Source organism: Octopus bimaculoides, chromosome 2 (genome assembly GCF_046866305.1).
Source record: "Octopus bimaculoides isolate indiv1 chromosome 2, ASM4686630v1, whole genome shotgun sequence".
Lineage (NCBI taxonomy): Eukaryota > Metazoa > Mollusca > Cephalopoda > Octopoda > Octopodidae > Octopus > Octopus bimaculoides.
In genome coordinates, this window is record NC_142929.1 from 12,042,345 (window position 1) to 12,057,479 (window position 15,135).

At 35.2% G+C, this 15,135-nt stretch overlaps 1 long non-coding RNA gene across 3 annotated transcripts in view; it reads right to left on the reverse strand.

The window, feature by feature from the left end:
* Positions 1-16: 16 nt before the first annotated feature.
* LOC106873609 (uncharacterized) overlaps positions 17-15,135 on the reverse strand; it is a 101,006-nt gene continuing 85,887 nt past the window's right edge. For 2 of the 3 annotated variants that reach the window (XR_008266477.2, XR_008266479.2), the window contains 2 exons: positions 5,166-5,339; positions 17-688 (listed from right to left, as the gene is read on the reverse strand). This is a non-coding gene — a long non-coding RNA (uncharacterized LOC106873609). Of the gene's footprint in view, positions 689-5,165; positions 5,340-13,067; positions 13,277-15,135 lie in introns of all 3 variants that reach the window. The other variant, XR_001409902.3, reaches the window with a different exon arrangement.

Genomic DNA, 15,135 nt, shown 5'->3' on the forward strand with positions numbered 1-15,135 from the left:
CACAAGTGATCACTTAAGACACCATGATGTTGACTGGATGTTGGATTTTAAATATTTGCAGAAATTGATTTCTCTGTGAAGAAAAATGGACCAATGATCTGAGTACACATCGTCCCACACCAGACGTTCACCCTAAGACTAGTCATATGGAGCCACATGGGGATGTTCTGATCCCCAGATCCTCACATTATGTGTGTTCAGTTTCCCTGAAACATGAAAGGTTGTTTCATCACTAAAACAAACTCGAGGTGAGGAATGCTGCATTCACAGAAATTCATTCCAGCATGTTGACTGCAAACTCTTTTCGCCTTGGTTTATCATTTGGTTCAAGTGCTTGTAAGAGATGCACTTTGTAAGCATGCAATCACAAGCTCTTGTGGACTTTGTGCACTGTTGATCATAGTATGGACTTTGTAGGAGAAATAGCAAAGGCTTGTCTTACATGATTGATGTTTTCCTCAGATAATTTTGGTCGTCCACTCTTTCCTTTATTCAACACTGTTCCTATTTCCATAAATTTTTTGTTCCATGCATGAAATGATGGTGGATGTCTTCCATACTTAATCCTGGGTCTGCATGTTTGATTTTGCTTCAATAAACCATGACATACACATTGTGCCTTTTCTTGAGGAGAAGCCATTTTTTTTTAGATCTTTATTTAGCAGAAACTTTTTCATCAATAGGGTACCTGAAAAACACAAATGCAATGTGGTTAGAAACTTTGATAACCACTGGGTACACAGAACAAAGAGGATAAACATATCCCATAATTTGCCTTTGTATTAAATTTTTGAAATTGTAAAGAAACTTTATGGACATCCTGTATATGACCACATGCTAACAAGGTCATATATATCCTCATGCTAACAAGGTCAATAATGAATAGTGGTCAAAAGGAGACAATGCCTTGTTGTTGATAAAGAGTAAGAAAGTCTTTTCCTCCTCCATTTTCTAAAGAGGCCACTTGTTAGAGAAGCCATAGGCCAACAGGCTTAGGGTCTGAAGAAACGCTGTAAGGCTAAGCGCTTAATGGATGTGAAACCCAAAGTAATGCCATAGACTGGCCATATCTATCTTTATCTATATACTTTGCTGTTCTATAACTCAGAGTGTGCTTCTTTTTGGGATTTAAGACTCACTGACGATACATACATAATGGTGTTAGGAAGGGCATCCAGCTGTAGAAACTCTGCCAAATTTAGATTGGAGCCTGGTGTTGCCATCCGGTTTCGCCAGTCCTCAGTCAAATCGTCCAACCCATGCTAGCATGGAAAGCGGACGTTAAACAATGATGATGATGATAAATATTGAATGACGAGAATGAGTGATCAGCATCTTGTTGGTGGATAGAATTTCTTTATTTGTGTATTAAGGCTACCGATAGTTTCATGTTAAGAAAAAATATTTTAATAGGTGATCTTAATAGGTGCAGGAGTGGCTGTGTGGTAAGAAGCTTGCTTCACAACCACATGGTTCCAGGTTCAGTCCCACTGCATGGCACTTTGAGCAAGTGTCTTCTCCTATAGCCTCAGGCCAACCAAAGCCATGTGAATGGATTTGGTAGATGGAAACTGAAAAGAAGCCCATCATATATATATATATATACATAGATATGTATGTATTTGTGTTTGTCCCCCACCATCACTTGACAACCAATGTTGGTGTGCTTACGTCCCCATAACATAGCGGTTTGGCAAAAGAACCCTATAGAATAAGTACTAGGCTTACAAAGAATAAAAGAGTAAAATCTTAATAATTTTTCAAACCAATCACATGGAGGTGTGGTGTTCCTCTCCATTTTGGATAAAAACTTTATATATATAGATATATATATATATATAGATATAGTTTTTTTTTTTATTACATAGACAGTGCTGTGAAGTGCTCAGGTAGGCAACTTAACATGTTAGATATATCATGTATCATATTTAAAAGGAGAATTCAAGTAGGTTCAACAATTTAGAATAAGAATACAACATATACTCAGCCATAAAACCAGTGTATGCAAATTATTAAAATATATTTAATGTATCACTCATTAAAATAATAAAAAAATATTAAAAATTTACTGATACATAAATATATAAAAATATGATAGACATATATGGGTAGAAAAACTATAGCGATATATAAAAAAATATATGTATATATATCTGTTTCTTTATTGCCCACAGGGGACTAAACATAGAGGGGACAAACAAGGACAGACAAAGGGATTAAGTCGATTACATTGACCCCAGTGCATAACAGGTACTTATTTAATCGACCCTGAAAGGATGAAAAGCAAAGTCAACCTCAGCGGAATCTGAACTCAGAAGGTAACGGCAGACGAAATACTGCTAAGCATTTCACCCGGCGTGCTAACGATTCTGCCAGCTCACTGCACTTATATATGTATATATATCGAAACCATAATGATATCCGTGGGGCAGCTGATGATGGACGTATGTTGGCTTGTTAGTATGGCTGTGGGATAGTATTATAATACATCCTGTTGAGATATATATATATATATATATATATATATATATATATATATATATTAATGTTTGTTTTTATGTTCAGTGATAATAAAAATAATTTTACGTTAATCTGATGGATCACTCTATACTTTTGTAGTGTAGAAATTTAATATTTTTAAACAAGAAAGTTATTGATAGTGACTTCGAAGTTTCAACCAGCTAAGCAATCAAAGTCATTGTCAATAATATTCTTATTTAAAAACAATAAATATACATGTGTGTGTATGTATGTGTGTATGTATGTGTGTGCGCGTGCATCTCTATATGTGTTTGTCCCCCACCCCACCACTACTTGACAACTTAGCAGATTGGCAAAAGGAACCAAGATATTAAGCAGCAGGCTGAAAATCATAAGTATCAGAGTCAATTTAACTAAGAATTCTTCAAGGCAATGCTCCAGCATGGCCGCAGTCTAATGACTGAAATAAACAAAAAAGGGTAAAAGACATACATATTATTAACATCTTCATTGTTCTCAAAGCAAAGTATTGTGTCATATGAGGAGTAACTTTAGAAGTGTACTTTCACAACACCATGGGTAATTTGATACAAGTTGGATTATAATTATTTATGAATGCCATATCTCCTGATATCACCTTTGGTGGTGGAAATGTATTAATATCGTAGCAGTTGGTAGAGTTTGCTGTAAGGTTTTAAGTTAGTAAATACCCTGGTGATTAATGCAAAGAAAGGGGTGGGGGAATACTCAACTAATGAAAACCTTATTTGAAAAGCATCTAAGGAAAATTATACATTCCAATTAATATTAATTACTACGGAGCCTTTCTCAGTAATTTCTAACTGCTCTGTCATTTATACCCCCTCCTATCAACCCCCTTTCTCCTCCCCTCTCTGTCATATATGTGTGTGTGTCTTTGTCCCTCACCACTGCTTGACAACTGGTGCTGGTGTGTTTATGTCCCTGTAACTTAGCAGTTCAGCAAAAGAGAATCGTAGAGTAAGTACCTGGCTTAAAAGAAAAAAATAAGTGGTAGGGGTGGGGTCAATTCATTAATCTAGAAATTCTTCCCAGCTGTGCTCCAGTATGGCTGCAATCTAATGACTAAAACATGTAAAAGATAAATGGATTATTGAAATTTTGTAAATGAGAAACCTTCTCAAAGGGATTTGTACAATTTTAATAGCAAAAATTAACATTTTACTGACTCAATCACTTCTCATCCATATTTCAACTAAAAAAAAAATAGACCCCCTTCAGTTGTGAATGACCATGGGATTGCACCTAGAAAGTTCCCCTCTGAGGCACAAGTCCAGGCAAGGTTGTTTATGGAAGACCAGCAGTCAACCATGCATACCAGTTTCCCCTCTCTATGCTGCCCATGTTATCCAAGGCGAAGGCAAAGGGGCCGATACAGCTTGGCACCAGTAATGCTGCAACTCATTTCTACAGATAAGTGAACTGGAGCAATGTGAAATAAAGTGTCTTGCTCAAGAACACAACACACAGCCTGGTCTGGGAATCGAACTTACTACCTCATGAGAGTCAGCCCAACGCTCCAAACACTGAGCCATGCACCTTCATCATATTTCAACTAGAATACTTGAAATTTACAAGATGCTACAATTGTATTTGTTTATTCTTAAATATATCAAAATCATTGGAATTATGTCTATATAAGTTGCTGTTATTGATCAGCCATACACTTAGGCAGAAAGAGCTGCTGAAAGGACCTCTAAGTAGCTGCTTAATCTACTAAAAGTGGCAGTCCAATCTTCAAAATTCACCCTTCCAATCAGCTGTTGTTAATCCATTCCTGGATGGATAAAACTCTTAACCCTTTTGATGCCAACCAGCTGAAATTGTCCCTGTCCTTTTCATGTAAACTTCTTTTTTTCAAAGCGATCGACTTTTAAAACCTCCCATCTAAGTTTCATGTTAATTCATGTTCCATGCATCATCTTAATAATGACAAAATTACAAGGGGGTGCTGAAAAGTTCCTGGCTTTAAGGGTATCATGAAAGGCCTGGTTGGAAGCCCAACCTTCTGAGTTCTTTTACAGGGCTTAGGAAAACTGAAGGACCACTGCAATAAGTGTGTGAATCTGAGAGGGGAATATGTTGCATAAAATCATAATTAACATAGGCGCAGGAGTGGCTGTGTGGTAAGTAGCATGATTACCAACCACATGGTTCCAGGTTCAGTCCCACTGCGTGGCACCTTGGGCAAGTGTCTTCTACTATAACCTTGGGCCGACCAAAGCCTTGTGAGTGGATTTGGTAGACAGAAACTGAAAGAAGCCTGTCGTATATATGTATATGTATATATATGTGTGTTTGTCCCCCCCAATATCACTTGACAACCGATGCTGTGTGTTTACGTCCCCGTAACTTAGCGGTTTGGCAAAAGATACCGATAGAATAAGTACTAAGCTTACAAAGAATAAGTCCTGGGGTCAATTTGCTCGACTAAAGGCTGTGCTCCAGCACGGCCGCAGTCAAATGACTGAAACAAGTAAAAAAGTAACTTATCTTCCTGTATTTTCTTTTACTCAAAACCAGGAACTTTTCAGTATCCTCTTGTATTTAAATTCTTCAATATTTTCAAAATTAATTGAAACAAACTCAGTATGTTTCAACAGAAATATGGTAAGAAGAAGGTTAACATGACATTGTCAACTTACATATTATGTTGGTTGGTATGTCTGTCCTGTTTATGCTGGCCAGTTGTAAATTAGATGGGATTACGAATGGTAATCACCTGTAGTAAGGTGATTGACTCTGGCCATTGGCACCTGCAGTTCACCTGACAGCAGCAGTTCTCAACCATCCATTTGCTGTCTTCTGATGGTTTCTCTCTATAAATAAAACAAAATTTTTCTTGAATTGATTTGTTTACTTATTTTGGTGTGGATCCCTAAAAAAATCCAGGGTTTGGATCTGACCTGGATACTAATAATATTTTTAAGTGAGATAATTATTGCAGGAATTTGTAAAAATTAATCCTCTCATAATTTTATGAAACTTTGTTCATAATTTTTGAAATGATGAAATTAGATATAAAAAATCTCAAAATCAGGTTTTACAAATTAGTGTTCCATCAATCTGATTCTTCATTAATTCTCATTTTATTCAAAATTATGCTTCCTTTTTCAATACTAATTTGTCATTTCAAATTAATTCATCATTGCTTTTAATATCCAGAAAATTATATTTCTTGTCATCTCTCCAAAATGCCATGAATCTAAACTTTGATAAATGTATTGTTGTGTTTGCAAATAAGCTTCATTTCTGAATATACCAGTCTTGCTATACAGTCTCTTGGAAAATACATGGTAATCAATTTTAAAGACTTTATTCACAAAGTCTTTGCATATTTCGATAAAATATGGAATCTTGCAATATTTTGTGGAAGAATTTGGTAAGTTGAATTGTCATGAAGAATGAAAATTCTAACATTCTGGATCCTTACCAATTCTAACCTCCTGAATCCTCCTGAGAGTTAAGAAGAGAAAGAAAGATTAAGTGGTTTTGTTGCTGCTTGCATCCAAAATTACAACACTTTCAGATGAAGAGGAAAGGCTCAAAATATTAGATTATCCATGCTTCACATCAATTTTAAAATTCATTCAACAATTTTTTTTTCGTTATATATATATAAAGCTGATCTGCTGTTTTTGTCATTACTATGATTTCTTACATAGACACAAAATGATAAATTTGAGGGAGAAACCTTAAGTATTTATTTAACCAAAATTCCAGCAGGAAGAAAGCCAAAGTTAATCTTGGTATGATTTGAAATCTCTGCATAAAGATTGTAACTAAATGAATATTGCATTGTGAGCTAATGATTTTTGTCAACCCACACTACTACTACAACTAATAATAATGATGATGATGATGATGATGATAAGCACTCAGAGAGTGCAAACCTCCGCCAAGGCAACGATTAGCCAGAGGTGATTTTTAACGATTAGCCAGAGATGATTTTTAAAATGAGAATATCTGAAATAAACTCAACTGCTCTCACAAATGAGAATACTAAAAATGAACCCGACCGCTCTCAAAAATTAAGTAAAAGAACCGGGAAAATAATCCAGAATCCTTGTTTGGTACCAGATCGATCCCAAATCTACCCAGTTCATGCCAGTCACGAGGCCAAACATCCCTGAAAGTTTCATCCGAATCCAGCAGTTATTGAGGCATCTTGTCCATAGACAAACAAACAAACAAACAAACACGACTGAAAACAATACCTCCGCCTTAGCGAAGGCAGAGGTAATAATTCTTTCTACTGGAAATAAAAGGCCTCAAATTTGGGGGAAGGGATTAAGTCGATTACAACGACCCCAGTGTGTAACTGGTATTTATTTAATCAACCCCAAAAGGATGAAAGGTAAAGTCGACCTTGGCAGAATTTGAACTCGGAACATAGCAGCAGATGAAATACCGCTAAGCATGCTCACGATTCTGCCATCTTACCACATTAAAACTACTACTACTACAAACAATAATAATCCTTTTTACTAAAGGCAGAAGGTCTGACATTTTGGGAGAGGGGACTAGTCAATTACATCAACTCCGAAAGGATGAAAGACAAAATCAGCCTCATCAGAATTTGAACTCAGAACGAAATGATGAAGGAAATGCCACCAAGCATTTTGCCCAGTATGCTAATGGTTCTGCCAGCTCACTACCTTAATAATAATGATGATGATAATAATAATATGCCAGTAGACACAAATTGAGAAATTAAGGCCAATAGGTCAGATATAGTTGTTAGAGATCAAGAAAAAAAATACTTTCTAATCAATGTGTCAATACCAACAGATGACAACATTTCTCTAAAAGAAACAGAGAAACTTTCAAAATACAAAAACCTGGAAATAGAGGCAACTTGAATGTGGAGCCTAAAAACAAACAATTCCAATCATAATAGGCACGTTAGGTATGAAAAAAAAAAAAATTCAGACAAATACATAACAAAAACAGCAGAACTTACAAGTATATATAACATACAGAAAATAGCACCACTAGGCATCACACACATCCTACACTTTCAATACAGTAAAAATAAGAGCATCATATCAAACCAGAGCACATACCCAAGATGCACAGAGCTGCAGTGAAAGCACACGATAAAAATAAGACTACTAAATAATAATAATGATGATGATGATTTCATTTATTTGCCACAAGGGTGAAGGATCAGGGGACAATACAAAGACAAAGTGCGGGGGTTTACATGTAATGAAAGGATAAAAAAGAAAGAAAGTATACACTGAAAAAGAAGGGACATATGCATAACATACAAAGGTTTAAAAAAAATAAGTGGCATGGAGGATGATAGAAATGTGACCCTCCTGATACAGGAAGGCCTCTAGGGATAATCGAGGAACCCCACTGTCCAATGATAATAAAATTTGAAATGGCAAGAATTTGGAGAATGAAAACTAAAGGTTGTGCATTGCAGTAATTGATGCATTGGGAATTGTAAGTAAATTTATAGACGAATGATTGATCAAGATTGGAAAAGAATGTCCTTGCCTCTTAGGAACAGAAAAGATTATCCGGAGGGTTTTAAGCACTTGAAAGCTTGTGGATACATAAGGTTACAGGTAGTAACCCACTACTCACATAAATTCTAACAGGAATAAGAATGAACAATGGTATGGCACATTGTTAGCAAATGCCCAAAATTGACATAATGCGAATATAAATGATGACAATGTGGCAAGAATGACCCACTGGGAGCTCTGTCGAAATCACGACCTACAAAGAGAAAAGACGTGGTATGAGCAAACCCCAGAAGTCACCAAAAATGAGAATTGCAAAATACTGTGGGATGCAATGATCCAGTGCGACCAGGCATAGGAAACCAGACATTGATGTTGTGAATAAAAAAGAAAGATAATCAACATTGCATACCCTGGTGACAACAGGATCAACGTGAAAGAAGAAGAAATAAACAACTATGATAATTTAAAGTGGGAAATAAGAAGGTTGTGGTCAATAAAGAGAGTAGACCTAATACCAATAGTAATTGACACACTTGGAAGTATCAGCACTCAACTACTAACATAGATGAAAAAGATTGGTGCAAGTGTGGAGGTAGAACACCTGCAAAAACCAGCATTGCTTGGAACTGCAAGAATTCTTCCCAGGGTTCTTGAAGCAGGACCAGTAAACAAGGGTCACCTTAGTCTGCTGGCTGTGGACAGCTGACACTTTTCATCATACGCAGCTGTGAGTTTTCATATAATAATAGTAATAATTTTTTTTACTCTAGGCACAAGGCCCGGAATTTTGGGGGATGGGACCAGTTGATTGGATTGACCACAGTACACAACTGGTACATAATTTATCAACCCCGAAAGAATGAAAGGTAAAGTTGACCCCCAGCAGAATTTGAACTCAGAATGCAAAGATGGACAAAATACCACTAAGTATACTCGTAAGTATTTTGCTCAGCATGCTAACCATTCTGCCAGCTCACTGCCTTGATGATGATGATAATAAAAATAAAACAACTGAATGATAATTATAATAATAATAATGATGATAATAATGATAAAGAGAACAGTAAGTGCCAGATAATTGACTTTACAGTCCCAAATGAGGAGAAAATCAATATGCAATGTATAGAAAACATAGCAAAGTACCAGGACCTAATCATTCAATTACAGAGACTATGGAAAGTTTGGGTAAAGTGTATCCCAGTAGTTATAGGTGCATTAGGAACTATCCCTAAATAATTGATCAGATGGATAGAGGAAATAGGCATGAAACCCAGTTTAGTACAGCTCCAGAAAATAGTGTTATTAGGGACAGCTAAGATACTTAGGAGGGTTCTTCGCATTTAAGGTTATTTGTTGTAGCCCAATGTTAGGAATTTTTTTTTGCAACAGTCTAATCTATATGAATAATAATAAAAATAATAAGAAATTGGAAGTGTTATCATGTACATGTTTTGTCATGATATAAAAGATGGCCTACAGCAAATATTCTGCTCAATACTACAGATTTGCTTCTTAGTTCTTTGACCTTAAGCAGTTGAGCATGTCCCTTGGTGGCTGACAATATGTGCATCTCTGATCACAAGCAGAAGTAGTGGGGGAGCATCATAGCCATTTGTTGAGAGGAATTCTTTGTGGTTTGAATAATTCAGCTCTGGAAACATGGGTGTTTTGCTCAACATCCTTAAACAACCCTTATTCAGGGACCTTTTGAGTATGATGGGCTACTCGACCTGAAGAAAATTTTAACTGAGTTCCACCTGCAAGGTTATGTGCTGTTTATCTTGATATAGGATCACCATGTCACACACATATAGTTGTAATGCATGTGACTGGTGTACCCTTATCAGACAGGTAGTCATGATGGGTATACTGGGCTTTTGATGGCATGTGCTTCTCTCTCACCCAATAATAATAATAATTGTTTGCAATAGAGGCACAAGGCCTATATTAAACTTGGGGTAAGGTGTAATTAATTAGGACAGGGCTCCGTTGTTGACCGGCATTTATTTTATTGATCCTGGAAAGATGAAAGAATAAACTAAGGCTTGCAGGATTCGAATTGAAAACATAAAGAGATGTAACTAAATACCACACTGCATTCATTCCAATGCTGTCTATAATAATAATAATGATAATAATAACAACAATGGCAATAATAATAATAACATTGATAAAACTAATAGTAATAATAATAGTTCTTTCTTGCTCTCTTTTCCACTTTCAATAACGATATATTTTATTAGTTTTTAAGATTTATCTGCTTTAGGCAGTTCGGTTTTTTTGAATCTATTTTTTTCCTTCAATATTTTATTTGACACTAGTTGTTTTGTCAACATTTAGTGATTCTAAAGCTGACAGCTGCTGTTACTTTTCTTTTTTTTTCCCCCCTTGTTTTGTTATTTTCTAAAGAAAATCTGTTATATCTACCTGAATAGGTTTATGAATTTCAGAAATAAAATAAAAATGTTCTTTTATTTGAAACTATAGCTGTATTGTCTGTTTTATTGAACAAGTTTGTTGTCAAGACTCGTACTAAAACGAATGTATCTGATAAAGAGTGAAAGAATGTTTCATAGTATTTTCCGTTAATTGATATACGTTTGGTATTTTATGTGAATCATCATGTCAGATTCTCTACGAAGTTTTTTACTGGCAGATAGAACAACTTTTGTTTCCTAGTATATCAACTATTTTTAAGTCTCATATGTCTTTGACAATATCTTTAATTTAATTACTTTAATGGTAATAACCATACAAATTCTTTAAATTGTTTTAACTCATGAAACTGATCATCATTCAGGAAATTTGCATAATTTGCATGTATTTTAGTTTGCTTTCCTTTTAATTTTGAATTGCTTTATTTTCTTTTTTTTTGTTCTAAATATTTTTGTAATATATCTTACGTTTTTCTTGAAATTAAATTTATTAAAATGAAGCAGAAGCTCATGCATACAATTGGAGATACAAATTTCTCCTTTAGGAAGAATTGAAACAAGGCAAAATTAAGATATATTGAAAAGAAGAAACAATAAATACAGTCTTTTATAGCAGATGAGAAAAATGTGAGATAATTTGAAGAAAATTGGAAAGTAAATGTAAGACAATGTACAACTGTAAATGATGTATAGACTTTGAAATGGTGTCAGCATCCTGTGAAATAGAATTTGAATAAACACATTGCAAATAAATTTAATTACAATAAACATAAAAATATTTGCTAAATCATTCAACTGGAAATTTATCAATTTATCAAATATTTCCATAGACCTGAAATGGTAGACTGCATGACAAAATGGCTTATATTATTTTAAACCTGTCTGCCTATATTACAAATTCAAACCACACCGGAGCCAATTTCACCTTTTCCTCCATCCCTTCAAAGTGCCCGGCGTATTTTTGGTATTAACAGAACCATTCATACTAACTGCCTGATGAGACATCAATACCAGAAGCAATTGCAAACTTTTTATTATATTTTCTGATTGTTATGCAAATGCAAAAAGATATTTTATTCGATACTCAACTAAACTATGGTACACAATTAAATAACTATTATCAGAGACTGACGGAATAAGGTCTAAACTTTAAAAAAACTAAGTATTGAGTTTATTTTGTTTGATTAAAACTCTTCAAGCTGGTGCCCCAGAATGGTCTCAGTCCAATGACCGAAACAAGTAAAAGAGAAGATATAGAATAAGAGCATGCAAGCCAGTGTTTCTCAACCTTTTTACCTTTGCATAACCCTTAAAATAAATTACAAGTCTCAAGGAACCCTTGAACAAAAAAAAAATTATATACCATATCTTTCTCATATTTTTTTCATTGTAGTGCACATGGTAAACACCATATATATATATAACATTATAGGCGTAGGAGTGGCTGTGTGGTCAGTAGCTTGCTTACCAATCACATGGTTCTGGGTTCAGCCCCATTGCGTGGCTCCTTGAGCAAGTGTCTTCTGCTATAGCCTCAGGCCGACCAAAGCCTTGTGAGTGGATTTGGTAGACAGAAACTGAAAGAAGCCCATTGTGTGTGTGTATGTATATATATATATATATGTGTGTGTGTGTGTGTGTGTGTGTGTGTGTGTGTGTCTGTCCCCGCAACATTGCTTGACAACCGATGCTGGTGTGTTTACGTCCCCGTAACTTAGCGGTTCGGCAAATGGAACCGATAGAATAAGTACTAGGCTTACAAAGAATAAGTCCTGGGGTCAATTTACTCAACTAAAGGCAGTGCTTCAGCATGGCCACAGTCAAATGACTGAAACAAGTAAAAGAATATATATATATTTAAAATAATAAATAATATATATGTATATATAAAATAATAATAAATAATATATATATATGCATATATAGGTACAGGACGTCACCAACTGTGTAAACAACATGAAATACATAGACAAATGAGTTAAATACATAAACAACAGAAAAAATGGAAAACAGGGCAAGTAAACACAAAGAAACGACCATTCATCAGTTGTTGGCTGTCTATCTACTCATTTCTAGCATTCAATGACAATATGATTCTTCAAAGGCAGTTAATATATATAATAGGTTAGATAGAATGATGTCTATATTACAATATTAGAAAAACCAATAATATTTTGTGCATGTATAGTAATATTATGATCATGAAATTAGCATTAGCTTATCTCACTCACTTTTGCGGAACCCTAGGGTTCTGGGAAACCCCGGTTGAGAAACACTGATATAAACTAACAAAAACACTATGAAACATTGCTTGGTTCATTGCCTAAACTGTATTCTGGACCATTCCTCCTTTTGAAAGAAAAGTAATCTTTTCTATTGAAGGCACAAGGCCTGAAATTTGGGGGAGGAGATTAGTCGATTATATAGACCCCAGTGCGTAACTGGTACTTAATTTATTGACCCCGAAAGGTTGAAAGGCAAATTCGACCTAGGTGGAATTTGAACTCAGAACATAACGGCAGACAAAATACCGCTAAGCATTTTGCCCGGCGTGCTAACGTTTCTGCCAGCTCGTCACCTTTTGAAAGAAAAATAATGACTTAAAACTGGATTGTAACATAAAAGGACTTACATGTATAATATGAAGGTGCATGGGTGAGTGGTTAGGTGCATTGTATTTGTGATTGTAAGATCGAGGTTTCAATTCTCAGGTTGGCTGTGTGTTGTATTATTGAACAAAACACTTCATTTCACATTGCTTTAGGCTGGTCAGCTGTAACTGAATAACCGTGTGACGGAGTGGCGTGCTGACCTAACCAGCAGAGTGGCATCATTCAAAAGCTATAACAATACAAAGTACATTGTGACCAACAACATATAACAACATCCAAATGCCTGGTCGATACTGTTATACTGTTAAATATAAAATGTAACAATGTCAAAAAAAAGAAAAAAATGAATAAAAAGAAGTTTAGCAAAGTAAAGAAATAAAAAAAGAAAATTAAAAGAAATATAAACTTTAAAAAAATAAATTGAAAAACAAGTGAATAAAAATTAAAATAGCAATTTCACACACACAGAGGTTAAACTGCTTTTTTTATTATTATTATCAGTTAACGAGTTAACTAATTAACTAATCGATTGCTTGACCAATTGTTTGATCACTCAATCAACTGGTTTGTCAGAGTCCTTTCATTGTTGTTTGTGACGTCATCAATGACATGCCTTCACCTGTTCCAGCCAATTGATTAGTCAAGTGACTGGTCGAGCAATCAATAAGTTGGATAATAATAATAATAACAATAATAGGAGTGAAATATAACTAGTGCATGTGTTATTTAATGGCAGGATGACCCCTGGAAGGCATAACATCTGTTTCAACATATAATTTCGCATCAAGGATCTTGGAAAACAAATATAAAAATAATACATATAAGTGTGTGTATGTGTGTTTGAGTGTGTGTGTATGCGTTTGTGTGTATGTGCGTATGAGAGAGAAAAGAGAGAGAGAGAGTTCAAAAATACAAATTAGAAGATTAAATCATTATAACAAAATAAGATGACTAGTAATGGTTTCAAATTTTGGCACAGGGCCAGCAATTTTTGAGTGGAGGGGAAGTTGATTACATCGATGCCAGTGCTTGACTGATAATTATCTTATTGACCCCCAAAAGGATGAAAGGCAAATTGACCTTGGCGGAATTTGAACACAGAATATAAAAATGGATGAAATGCTGTTAAGCATTTAGCTAAGCTTGCTGATGGTTCTGCCAGCCTTGATAAAATAAATAATAATAATAATCCTTTCTACTAAAGGCACAAAGCCTGAATTCTCGGTGGAGAGGATTAGGTGATTACATTGACCCCAGTATTTTACAGGTATCTAGTTTATCGACCCTGAAAGGGTGAAAGGCAAAGTCGACCTTGGCGGAATTTGTACTCAGATTGTAGCGACTGGCAAAATACCGCTAAGCATTCTAATGATTCTGCTAGTTCGCTGCCATAATAATAATAGTAATCCTTTCTACTAAAGGCACAAGGCCTGAAATTTAAAGGGAGGGGACTAGTTGATTACATTGACCCCAGTATTTTACAGGTACTTAATTTATTGACCCTGAAAGGATGAAAGGCAAAGTCAACCTCGGTTGAATTTGAACTCAGATTGTAGCAACAGGCGAAATATGGCTAAGCATTTCGTCTGGTGTGCTAACAATTCTGCCAGCTCACCACCTAAATAATAATAATAATATATAAAAGAAGCAGTGTATTTCGTTTTACATATCAGTGTTTCTTCTTATGATTTGGTTGTGTTGCAAACATGGTCGAATGCTGAAAATGTTCACAACATCGTCATGTGGTCCCAGGCACAGGACCAGTGTTCAACATTTGGGCAAGAATATCTTTTACCATCGTAAGATGCACTATGGATCTTATAGCAATTGGAAAGGTGTGACCCAACTCAAATAAGCATTAACAATTGTGTGACGTGAGGGTTAAGGGGAAATGAAAGTGTCACCTCTGGAGTTTGCCAATGATCACTATGCGGATAGGTAATTGGACAGAATAAATTTGCAATCTATAAATCTCTTTGAATGACCAGTCATTTATCTGAGAAGGCCTTGAAATCAATGTTACCATCTGGGGACTATCTCTGACCTAGTGATAATAAAAAGACTGAAAGGAGGTCTGCAACCAAATAA